General features: G+C 39.4%; 1 long non-coding RNA gene across 2 annotated transcripts in view; it reads right to left on the minus strand.

Annotated features, from left to right (window-relative positions):
- Positions 1-12951, minus strand: part of LOC131507366 (uncharacterized) — a 139907-nt gene that overhangs the window by 12229 nt on the left and 114727 nt on the right. For both annotated transcript variants that reach the window (XR_009259468.1, XR_009259467.1), the window contains exons 3-4: positions 10960-11126; positions 9229-9344 (exon numbers count right to left, since the gene is read on the minus strand). This is a non-coding gene — a long non-coding RNA (uncharacterized LOC131507366). The remainder of the gene's footprint in view (positions 1-9228; positions 9345-10959; positions 11127-12951) is intronic.

A 12951-nucleotide genomic window follows, 5' to 3' on the forward strand; every position in this document is an offset into this window, starting at 1 on the left:
CCAGCATGAATTATACTTGGTACCAGACTTTTATTGGAAGTCCTAGATTGCTTTGTTCCTGTCCCTGACATAATATTCAGAGTTGGGTTTATATTTATCCAGAAGAGAGCTGCTTGCTATAGTCCATGCAAATCAAATGCTTGATTTATGCACCATTCTACTGGAGGGTGTAACATTAAATTTAATTTTGTGAGGAAAGCCTGAGGTGTTTCAATGCCTGGGCTTGACATTGTGAACTAGGCAGAGAGGTGCACAAGAATTCATTATGGTTTCCAATATGCGAAATGCAGCATTTGAATGAAACATTTGTCTCTTGTCAAAAAGGCGTAATGTCTCTTCTTGGTAAAATATTTCCACCCCCACCCCTCAGGACACACCAGCACATTTTTGGCCTTCATCATAGATCTTGATGAACGATGAGTGACTACGGCATTTGAGGGACTGTGGAGACATCAAACATGTGTCTGTGAAATGATCAGTTATCAATAATATCAACCCAACTGACTTCACCTTGACTGTTGAATGTTGCCTCTGTTTGTATAACCGTGTTAATTAGCTATATGACAACTTTGTGATTTTTTGTCTTTAGCTGAATGTTACTTGCCAATCCTCTTGCTCATGACTGGTTGGCTTCCTTTCCCATCCCCTACAGCAAATATTCAACATTTAACTACACTGTCCACAGTATCCCAGCCTCAATGCCAAGTGCTCAGGCTCAGCAGAAATCCTACCATTTCCTTCCTCAGGAGACTCAGGGCTGTCAGGCATCCATACCTTCTCTGTACTCAACACTCTTGTTATTATCATCATCATTGTGGCTCCTCCATTGCTCATGGAGAAGAGTCTACATCCTCTGACATGCAGATAAGGCCTTTAGTAACCTGCCCTGCCCTTACCTTCCATCTTCTTCTCTTTCCCATCCACACACTCTAAGCTGCCCAAGGTGTACTTTGGCTCCCTCTGCTCCCTCTGCCTAGAATGACCTTCCCCTGTTTTACCACCAGCAAAATCCACTTCTCTGTGAAGCTTTTCTCCATCAAAAAGACTTTCTTACTCCATTCATAGCACTACATTTAGTTGTACTACATTTAGGTTCAGTTGTATTGGGCCTATCTTGCTACCAATTTTAAATGCATCCTATTTGATTTTGAATCATCCAGAGCACATGGCACAGAATATGGTACCTAGTACGTACTCTAAATGTGTCTAGAATTAAACTGAATCCAGTGATCACTATGATGGCTGGAGGAAAATAAATGTGTGGGAGGCAAAGACAATATATATCCATATCATCTCAATTTTTTCTACATTTTGCCAAACTAATACGAGTCAAATCATTGACCAAACTTTTATCTTTAAAAATTCTAGGCTTGGAGCCCAGCAGTGACATAAACCAGCTATACTTTGAACTTTTTCTTCAATTATTATTTATGCATTTGTCTAATCTATGAAGTAAATATAGATGCACAAAGTCTTAAGCATATTTTAATTCCCCAGTTTCTTCACAGTTTTCATAAAAACAGGATTTATTTTATGCAAGTTTTCTGAAGAATCTCTCCTTATATGTATGCCTCTTAAAATATTCTCATTGTCTAAATAGTCATAAACACTAATATTCATTTTTAATATTAAAAATTAAATTATGAAATTAGGTGATATTGAATTACAAAATTAAACAATATTAAATATTCAAATAAGTCCGTTAGACTCAATTATGTCAGTTGATAGGAGTTAGTTAAAAATAACTACATCCTTATATGCACTATACCTAAATACTATGCCTGGCAAAATTCCACTGAAGTATGTTTATTTACATTTTATTGCCTATTACTGTGAAATGAGGGAAGCATACTTTTTTTTTTTGTTAGGACTTTTTACTTTATTTTTTTTTCAATATATGAAATTTATTGGCAAATTGGTTTCCATACAACACCCAGTGCTCATCCCAAAAGGTGCCCTCCTCAATACCCATCACCCACCCACCCCTCCCTCCCACCCCCCATTAACCCTCAGTTTGTTCTCAGTTTTTAACAGTCTCTTATGCTTAGGCTCTCTCCCACTCTAACCTCTTTTTTTTTTTTTCCTTCCCCTCCCCCATGGGTTTCTGTTAAGTTTCTCAGGATCCACATAAGAGTGAAACCATATGGTATCTGCCTTTCTCTGTATGGCTTATTTCACTTAGCATCACACTCTCCAGTTCCATCCACGTTGCTACAAAAGGCCATATTTCATTCTTTCTCATTGCCATGTAGTGTTCCATTGTGTGTATAAACCACAATTTCTTTATCCATTCATCAATTGATGGACATTTAGGCTCTTTCCATAATTTGGCTATTGTTGAGAGTGCTGCTATAAACATAGGGTACAAGTGCCCCTATGCATCAGTACTCCTGTGTCCCTTGAGTAAATTCCTAGCAGTGCTATTGCTGGGTAATACGGTAGGTCTGTTTTTAATGTTCTGAGGAACCTCCACACTGCTTTCCAGAGCGGCTGCACCAATTTGCATTCCCACCAACAGTGCAAGAGGTTTCCTGTTTCTCCACATCCTCTCCAGCATCTATAGTCTCCTGATTTGTTCATTTTGGCCACTCTGACTGGCGTGAGGTGATATCTGAGTGTGGAAGGGAAGCATACTTTTAATAGAAGTGAGAACACATCGGCTTCCAATCCTTGCCTCTATTCAGTGAAAACAGGTAAGAGAGACGACAAAGCCCTGTCCCTTCAAAATGGCAGTCAGCAGTGATAAAATCACCATTCCAAACCATGGGGCCACTGGCCAAAAGTGACAAAAGGGATATTGATGTGGTATGCAAGTCTGCGGACTGAAGAACCCAGGCTAAAAGGGAACGACTTACTGAAATGCTATATTCTCAAATACTCATTCAAAACAAAATTACCTCTGTCAATTAAATATTGCTCTTGGCTTTATTCTCCACCCTGACTTCCCAAGAAGACACGTTCGCGCATACACGCCCGCGCGCACAGACACACACACACACACACACACACACACTTGACTCTCACTGAAACTTACTTCCAAGAGTTTTTAAGGCTCTTGTCTATTGGGAGGTAAGTACAAAGCAGGTCCCAGGTATAGAAAAACCTGTGAAGGAAGGAAAATTAGCTACATCTGCATTCTGAAACTTAATTGCAACAGTTCCTCAGAATAAAAGCCCTAGATTAGAAATCAGAATTCTGCGATCAGCTCTGCCATGGAGCAAGCTAAACATGACAACCTAAGCAAGTGATTCCACTTTCTGAGTCTCAGTTTTCTTCATCTTATGCTGAGAGACTTAGAGAAATATTCCCCTGTACTAAGGAGAAAAGGTACTAGAGGTAAAGAAAAGGAAAGGCTTTGGAGAAAGAATGAGCAGGTACAGTAAGGGTACTGTCTTAATGGATAAGTAAAGAGAAGTACGGTACAGTGGTAGTGAAGCTAGATTCTGGAAGCTGTTAAAAGCTGAGCTAGAATTAAGAAGCTAAAGCCCAGGGAACCCCTTTGAAACAAAGTTTCAATCTGTTGACCCTACTAGTTAACTTCTTTGTAAGAGGTTCTTGAACAGAAGTATGAGAGGATGAAAATAATTGGAATACTAGTCATCAGGATGAATTGCGAGGCAGCAAGTTCAGGGAAATCAAATATTTTTCATCGTGCAAATCTGATAAGGGCCTCCACTTGGGTGGTGGCAAAGGGTAATTCAAGCCCTTACAGAGGTCTGGCTTCCCTCAGACTCAAGTCATTCCTTATAATTGAGTTGCTTCCATGGATCTTCTTGGGAATTTGAGCCACTATGCGATTGAAGGTACCTGTCATAGGAATTCAGACCTAATCCAGTCTCCTGTGTGTGTAAATCTAGAATGATGTATAGATGGCATAGCACTTTTTAAAAATACCACAAATGGGATAAATCCAGCTTTTACTTAAACTAGATTTAGATCGGTCTAAGAAATAAGTTTTTTATGGCATTTGCTGAAACCCATGAAAGAATTGCCTTTATTGATTTGCACATTTCTATCATGCCCTTAATGACCATTATACAAAAGAGTGTGTTCCATGCACCACGTACTGTTTAAGGCACTTTGCATGCACCATCTCATTTAATCATCACAAAATCTCTGAGGCAGGTACTGTTATTACTCCTACTTTACAGATGAGAATACACTGCAGAGAGAGACTCAGTAACTTGCCCACATTTGTAGCACAAACCAGAGACAGACCTGGGAATCCGAGGCTGGGATGCAGTCCTTTCTTTTTGCTTCTAAACACACTGCCTCTGATCCAAAAGAATTGGTCTGTAGGGGCAGCACAAGTTTGCCCTCCACACCCATCCCACCTCAAAGAAAACAAGTGTTAATGATGGGTCACTTTACTTTAGGACCAAGAATGTTATTGAGGACAGAGTGTTCAGATTTTTGTTACCCTTGTAGCAGAATGCCCTTCGGAGATGAAATTTATCATAGCACAGCTCAGATCAGTCAGTGCTTCAACTATCGACATGCTCCCAGTGGTGTATCAGGGGTGGGAGGTGGCAGTGGTCCACCCTAGTCAACAATAAATGCTCTTCTTGGAAAACTGTTCTGTTGCTCTGAGCTTAAAACAATTTCTATGGAGAGGGTTGAGTTTTAATAATATGTATAAATTTCAAATCACTACATTTGTATTTCTTATCCTTTGATAGTTTATATTCTACCCGGAAGTTAATTCAGAGAACTCCAATGATACAGTCCATTCAGGCTTGCTTGTTTTGGCTATAATTTGTGTCTCTATTCCTGTGGTATTACATATGGCTGTCCTTAAATGGTAGATTCTAGGAGCCCCTGAGTGGCTCAGTCAGTTGAGCATCCGACTTCAGCTCAGGTCATGATCTCCTGGTTCGTGAGTTCGAGTCCCTTTTCAGGCTTGCTGCTGTCAGCCTGTCAGCTCAGAGCCTGCTTGAGCCTGCTCCGTCCCCCTCTCTCTGTCCCTCCACTGCTTGAACTTGCCCAAAAATAAATAATTTTTTTAAAAAACCCAGTAGATTCTAAATAATAATAGCACCGTGTTTGTAAACCGAGGAAATAGAACTGGAGATAGTTCAATTACGTAGTTCATTCTAAAGCAATGGATTACATCATGTCAATGTTCTCTATCATTCAGCCAATTTCTGATTTTTGCAGAAGATGAAAAAAACCTCAGAAGTTTTTACAGTATGTATAACAGAAATTTATGATAAATTGTTTCCTGAAGATATTTTAGTGAGAATTTTTTTTACTCTTCTAAAATTGATCCTGAAGGAACAAAAAATGGACAGTAGTGAAATTCCTGAAACTTTTTATAAAATCGGATTATTGAGGAATTTCTGATAAATATATTCTCATTTTTAAACCTTTTCCTAACTATTTTAAATATTCATTACTTCATAGGAAAAAATATTTCAAATTTCAAATGAATAAAAATGTTCAGGGGCGCCTGGGTGGCGCAGTCGGTTAAGCGTCCGACTTCAGCCAGGTCACGATCTCGCGGTCCGTGAGTTCGAGCCCCGCGTCAGGCTCTGGGCTGATGGCTCGGAGCCTGGAGCCTGTTTCTGATTCTGTGTCTCCCTCTCTCTCTGCCCCTCCCCCGTTCATGCTCTGTCTCTCTCTGTCCCAAAAATAAAATAAAAAAAAAGGTTGGAAAAAAAAAATGTTCATTAAACTCTAATCAAAGATGATTTAATATATCTGACTATACTGAACACGAATATGTAAAGATCTATTTTTTTAATTTTATTTAAATCCAAGTTAGTTAACATGTAGTGTAATAATGGTTTCAGGAGTAGAATTTAGTGATTCGTCACTTACATATAACACCCAGTGCTCATCCCAACAAGTGCCCTCCTTAATGCCCACCACCCATTTAGCCCATCCCCCTCCACCCAATACCCCTCAAGCAATCCTCAGTTTGCTCCCTGTATTTAAGAGTCTCTTACGGTGTGCCCCCCTCTCTGTTTTTATCTTATTTTTCCTTCCCTTCCCCTATGTTCATCCATTTTGTTTCTTAAATTCCACATATGAGTGAAATCATGATATTTATCTTTTTCTGACTGACTTATTTTGCTTAGCATAATACATTCTTGTTCCATCCACGTTGTTGCAAATGGCAAGATTTCATTCTTTTTGACTGCTGAGTAATATTCCATTATATATATATGATGCATCTTTGCATCTGCAAAGATCTATTTTAACAAGGTCACTGGCAATTTTGCAGAAGGTGGCTTGAAAACATGCAGAAACTGTAATACTATTGCTTACCATTATAACAAATAAGTTTTTCTTTTTTCAAAAAAACATGTTAACACAATTAATCTACAGGTTTTTTTTCCTTTTCGACTATAATATTCATTTCATTCTTTAAGTTTTTAATGTTTTTTTTATTGGCAGGACTATATATACCAACTTCAATTTTGAAAATGTCAACATACATATTTCTTTTCTGGCTCTTATTATTTTTTGTTTCATTTCATAATTGCTGAAAATACTTCTGTCATAGAGGAAGATTATTAAACAATGATTCTGAGTATCAGGTATGATAGGTACTACCCCACCTATTTGAGCTCTGAATGTGGGAGTGAAGCCTCACACCCAGACAGACTGCCACTCTGCAGTTGGATCCTGTGTATTTCTATGCTTCCAAGATTCTGCTGCAAAATTCCTGGTCATGCTGATACAAGCACCCTGGGATGTTAACACCTAAGAAAACTTGGAGCCTAGAGGGTCACCATACATCCAATGCAGATGGGAGTCAGGGTCCAGTTTTGATTGAGCCTATTACCTGAAGGACACATGTATGTTATTGCATCGGGATCTTTGGCACTGGGACCACAGAAGCCCTTCCTTTATACATATGTAAGGATTAAAAGCCTTGGCTTTGGTGAAGGTGGGATCTCCTTGGATTCACTCTATTCAGTGCACAAATGTATTTGGCTGGTCTCCTGGAAGTTGTAGTAGTCCAGTAGCTTATGTCTTAATTGGAACCCAAAACTTCCTTTGGTTAGGTGGAACCCCCCCCCCCCCCACCTTGGGACAGAGGACAGCAGCTTTGCTTTAAGCCTTAAGAAAAAATCCTTCCCTTTCTCTACCTTTTGTTTCCTTTTCCTCACATCTGTCATTTTGGATTGGCTAGAGGATGGTGAGGGGGCACTTTAGCCCCCTCATAATTTAGGGAGATTATGCCCCTTACACACATCAGATCATCTAGAGATAGACATGCATGTGAAGTTTGACAAGTTTCCCTGCTTGAGAACAATTTACTTAAAGTATAGGTTTTTAGGGGCACCTGGGTGGCTCAGGCAGTTAAGGGTCCAACTCTTGATTTTGGCTCAGATCATGATCTCACAGTTTGTGGATTCAAGCCCCAAGTCAGGCTTCACTCTGACAGTGCAGAGCCTGCTTGGGATTCTCTCTCTCTCTCTCTCTCTCTCTCTCTCTCTCTCTCCCTCTGTCTCTGCCCCTATGCCACTTGCATGCATGTGCACTCTCTCTCTCAAAATAAATAAACTTAAAAAAAATAAAGCATTGGTTTTTAAACTACACTATTGGTTCCATTAGTGGAACATGAAATTAAATTTTGTATTTGGTATAAGTAGCAATCAAAAAATAGAACTGGATAGAATTTGTATAATTTTTTAAGAATTAGATAGAATTATTTTTTATTTTTTATTAAAAATTTTTCTAATGTTTATTTATTTTTGAGAGAGAGACAGAGTGCAAGTGGGGGAGGGGAAAAGAGAGAGCCAGAGACACAGAATCCAAAGCAGGCTCCAGGCTCACAGCTGTCAGCACAGAGCCCGATGCGGGGCACGCACTCACATGAGATCATGACCTGAACTGAAGTCGGACACTTAACCGACTGAGCCACCCAGGTGTCTTTGGATAGAATTTTTAAAAACTCAGAGGGCCTTACTCATCACATGAAAAATGTTTTTTGTTTGTTTTGTTTTTTTAGAGAAAGAGAGAGAGAGCGTGCGACCACAAGACCAGGAGGGGAGAGACAAAGGGAGAGTGAGAGAAAGAATCTTAAGCAGGCTCCGTGGTCAGCCCAGAATCCAATGTGGGGATTTCACAGCTATGAGATCATAACCTGAACCAAAACCAGAGCTGGGCACTTAAACAACTAGGCCACGCAGGCATCCCGAGAAATATTATTTTTGAAATTTGGGGAGACTTCTCCTTCAGGGGGTTGTGTATATGTGTCTCTGTTGGACAGCGATGTAAAATATATTTCTAACTTGGGAACATGGTCAAAAATGTCTGCAAGTCATTGACATGGAAGGCCAACACTAGATGGTAAGCTCAGGGAATGTCTGAGAAAATCTCTCTCCTGCTCTTTGAAGGCCCCAAGCTTTTACCTGCCTTCTCAAAGGACACCTTGTAGCTCCTCAGGGTTCCTTTCCAAGGCCCTATCCTTTGACCTCTCCTTCAGAAACCTAAGAGGATCAAAGGAGGTGGAGGAACATTCTTGGTCACACCCAACACTGACAAAATTCTGCACTTGTTCTAAAACCATTAATGAGGATTTGTCTGTTATACTATTTCCTGTTCCTTATTAACTGTCCAACATGAAGAATTTCTTTATGAAATTAGAAAAAAGGGGGGGGGGCGCCTGAGTGGCTTAGTCGATTGAGTGTGGGTTCAAACCCTACATCAGGCTTTTTGCTGACAGTGTGGAGCCTGCTTCAGATTCTGTCTCTCTATCCCTCCCCCACTTAACCGCACTTGTTTTCTCTCTCTCTCTCTCTCAAAAGTAAACATTAAAAAAATTTTTTTTTAAGAAATTAGATGAAAGAAAACCCTCTTCTCTATAAGTTGGTAGGTGTCCTCCCTTTGACCCTGAGTGCTGGAAAGCTCCAAAGCTTCTGGCGTGTTTGACCCTTGTCACTGTAATGTGATTCAGCCTCCTCCATTCCTTAGTCCTGGCTTTCTTTCAAGTGTTTGCATTGTGTTTACTCCATTTTAATGACAGATGCCCAAATCCCTTCTGAAAACAGAAAGAATGTATGTGGAAAATATAAATGTCACTCCACTGGGCAGTGAGGGTTTCTATGGTTAGGACTGAGTCTTTTCTCCATATACTCCTTAATGCCTGCCTTACCAAGTTTGGTGAGTAAGGCATAACTGAATTCAATATTAAAGACATACAAAATGCAGGAAAAAGTGAGCCAAAAAAGAAAGAAAGCTTAATTTTAATGTAGGCTTTAAATGCCTACTTACCGCTAAATGATTATCTTCTCTTTTTGTTTCTTTTTTTTATTCACTCTCAAATCCATGCCATGTTGATGGCTATGTACTCTGTCCACACCAATGCAAACTTCAAGAACTGTTCTTGCCTGGAAAAAAAGGAAGAAAGTATTGGAAAAGGGGAACAAGGACAGTCTAAGAATTAGAAGTTGACACACTGGGAAGTTGAATCATGAACACCGACCATGGGCCAAAGAAGAGGGATTAATAGTATCCTTGTCCCTTTCCCTGACTGATTTTTGTCCACAGCACAAATAACCTTCTAATATTCTATATCATTTACTTATTTATTTTATTTTCCCCTTCCCCCTAAAATGTAAGCTCCATGAGAGTAGGGATGTTTTTCCCACTGCTATATCCTCAGTACACTGCACATAGTAGCTCTCAATTATCTCCAGAAACCACACTTAACCAATATTCTATTCTACTTCTTGAAACAATCATTAGTTTCTGCCACTCTATCTTCCCCAGCCCCACCATAGCTAATCAGCTTACTTGAGTCTATCAGGCATGAACTTCTATCTAATATAGGGAAGGGCGGGGTAAGTTTTAAGGTTTAAGAATCCTAAATTGAGTACGACTTCTGTGTATCTTCTAAACTCCAGCAAATCCTCAAACGCTCGCAAGGGAAGGTGTGGCGTTCTTAGGACCTAATGTACTTAGTGACCAGGAGACCAGCTCAGGGTCTCCCTGCAGCCCTGTCTGCATATCAACAGCTACCGACACAAACACAGCTGTCAGGCTTAATGGGCTCTTTCTCCATTTCACCCACAAACAAACTGGAGAGATCAAAAAAATAACTTAAGTGTACCAGTATAAAAGCCACTCATTAAGCTAAGCTTCCAGTCTCCTTTCCTTTGTGTTTCATTGAAAAGAACAGGACACAGAGATAAATAAATGTTTTGGTTCATTTTAGAAGTCCTGATCACTGAGAAGGCAACGGGACAGAGCTTAAAGCCTACCAGATTCTAAGTCAGGAGATCTAGATTCTAGTCATACTTTGGTTACTACTGTAACTCTTGGTCAATCAAATTCTATCTGGGACTCAGGTTTCTGGTCTGCGAAATGTGGATGATAGCCTTAATAATCTCAGGTGGTGGCTATGAAGGTAAAAGCAAACAATGTTTTGTAGAAACAGGGAATCATATTAATATAAAATAATATCAAATGCTACCCTCCCCTGAAATTATACACACACACACACACACACACACACACATATATATATATATATATGATTCAAAAGGTTACAAGTATGTAGAAAGGGCAGTAAAAAATGATAGGTGAATATCCAAGGGTATGTCCGTAGACAGCAAATTAATTTTCTACTTTCTGAGTTTGCCAAGTAGGGTATTTAACAACACTGCTAGATATATATTATTTTCCCATTTAAAGATGATAAAGTGAGGTTTAGAAACCATTGATTCATTCAACATACATTTATGGAGCACCGCCAATTTAGGCGCTGAAAGTTAAGTTACTTTCCCAAGGCAACACTACAGCCAGGCAACAAAATCAGGATTCATACCTAGGTCTGTCTGAGTCTAAAACCCACTTTAACAAAAATGATACAAAGTCTCTGGAAGCTGTAAGGAACCCTAGAGCTCATTCATTCCCAACCTTCTACTCCATGAAAGATTAAATTCCATGGAAGGGTCTTTGCATCATTAAAAACTAAGATGAGAGCATCAACAGGCTGCTTACCAGTATTCCCAGATGACATCGCCAGCATATTGGACGACAAAGCAGAATCCAGTAATTCAGTTTAACAATTATTTACTGGTCACCAAGGATGAGCCAGGTAACATGCCAGGTGTTTGTGGAGACACAAACCTGAATAAGTATGTTCCTTCCCTGGAGAAGCTCAAAAGCTAATAGAGAAAACAGACATGCGGAAGGACAAAGGCATTGAAGGACAGCTGGAGATCCCTCTTGACAAACTTGTTTCTGAGTATGAGAGACAAACAGCCCCTGGGTTTAACTCTGTGTGTTTCATTGTTGCTTTTCATGTGAGTGTGGAGGCTGGGAGGACACTGAGGTTTTACAGAGGTGAAGCAGGTAAATGTTAGGCACCCTGCAGGTAGGTTATGTGAAGTATGGGCGAAATTCAAGTTTCGTTAAAAATAATCAATCTTTGGCTGTACTACCTAAATGTAGTAACGTGTGATTAGTACTTCCCGATTCCCAAAACATTTCTTCAAAAAATTATCCCTTCCAAGCAAAAACATTATGATTTGCCAAAAAGCCCTGATAACTTTTCTTTCAGGAAATGAAGATGCAGAAATTCTGCTCTTTCTACTTTTCTTTGCCATACAAAATTAACCCTCATTAATCCATCCCCTCAGGCTCATCGGAATTAAGAGTTTTATGTTAAATTAGTTTCCACTGCAAGCGGGAGGTGTCAGGGAAGAATATATACCCTCTTTTTTTTTTAATACTCTGAAACATATTCTGAAACATATATGGCAGGCAAGCATCTCAGAAAAATGAGTCACATTTCCATATGAAGATACAGGATTATCAGTAAACTTGATGAAATCTAAGTTCTCTTTCCCAGACATAATTGCCATACGGGAGCGTTCTCTCTCCCTGTTCTCCATCTTCATTAATATGCATGTAGCAGCGAGCGCTCTGCAGAGCAGGGAGGCACAGTGAATCTCTGAAGTTTAAAGTTTGTTAAAATGCACATAACTGTACATATTAAAAATCATAGCCTCTTCTGTCTCCTAGATGCATAGGGGAACTAGGTTTGAAATTAAAGATAAAAAAGGAAAGTGCAGAAAATTGTTCTGTTTCCCTCTCTGTCATATATTCATCAGGATAGAGCTGCACGACACATTCAATGAAATAAAATTAGTTTTTATAACTCAATGGGAGTTCTAGGAGAGCACCTGAACACAGTATTTGCAATGAACATTTGGAAAGACCTAGTCTCTCAGCCCCAAAGCAGTGATGCAGGTTCTATGAATATTAATGAAGAATAACCACACCAACAGGCAAATAGTTCTCTAATGTTCATATCCTCCTTTTTTTCTCCTCCAAAATGTTCCTTTCAATGCCTCTTGAACATCTCAAGCAAATGTCTCGTGCTTTGTGCCCTATACTTAGAATCATACTTGCTAGCTTAATTTCATATAAAAGGCTTTAGAACTGGAATTGGCTCAGAAGCCATTCATTTTTCAATGGATACTTCCATACCCAGGCTGGAGTGACCTGATCCAGGCCTAGCAAGAATAGCTGGGGAAGATTTCATCTCAAAGTAAATGCCAGTGACCAGTGAGTGTCAAGGATGGATACGCGAGCAGCACATATCAGGAAAGACATCACGATGAAAAGAAGGAATGAGCCCTCATGGGGTTTCTGCACGGGGTCTGGTGATTTGCTGCATTATCTCATTCAGTTTTTATAATTCTTAACCGACTGAGCCACCCAGGCGCCCCATTTTTTATAATTCTTTGAGGTGAACGTTATTATACTATCTTTACAAATTCATTCATTCATTCAACAAATATTTTGCAAGCATCTATTACATACCATGCATTGTTTACAAGTAAGCTAGACTATAAGGTCCTCTCTCTTATGGAGCTTCATTGGATGATATAAATTTGAAAAGCTTTAAACCTACAGATAATTTATGCATAAATATTAATAAAAGGCTACCAAATCAGTTACTAGACATTTCAGATACACATTCAG

The sequence above is a fragment of the Neofelis nebulosa genome, chromosome 3, assembly GCF_028018385.1.
Source record: "Neofelis nebulosa isolate mNeoNeb1 chromosome 3, mNeoNeb1.pri, whole genome shotgun sequence".
Taxonomy (NCBI): Eukaryota; Metazoa; Chordata; class Mammalia; order Carnivora; family Felidae; genus Neofelis; species Neofelis nebulosa.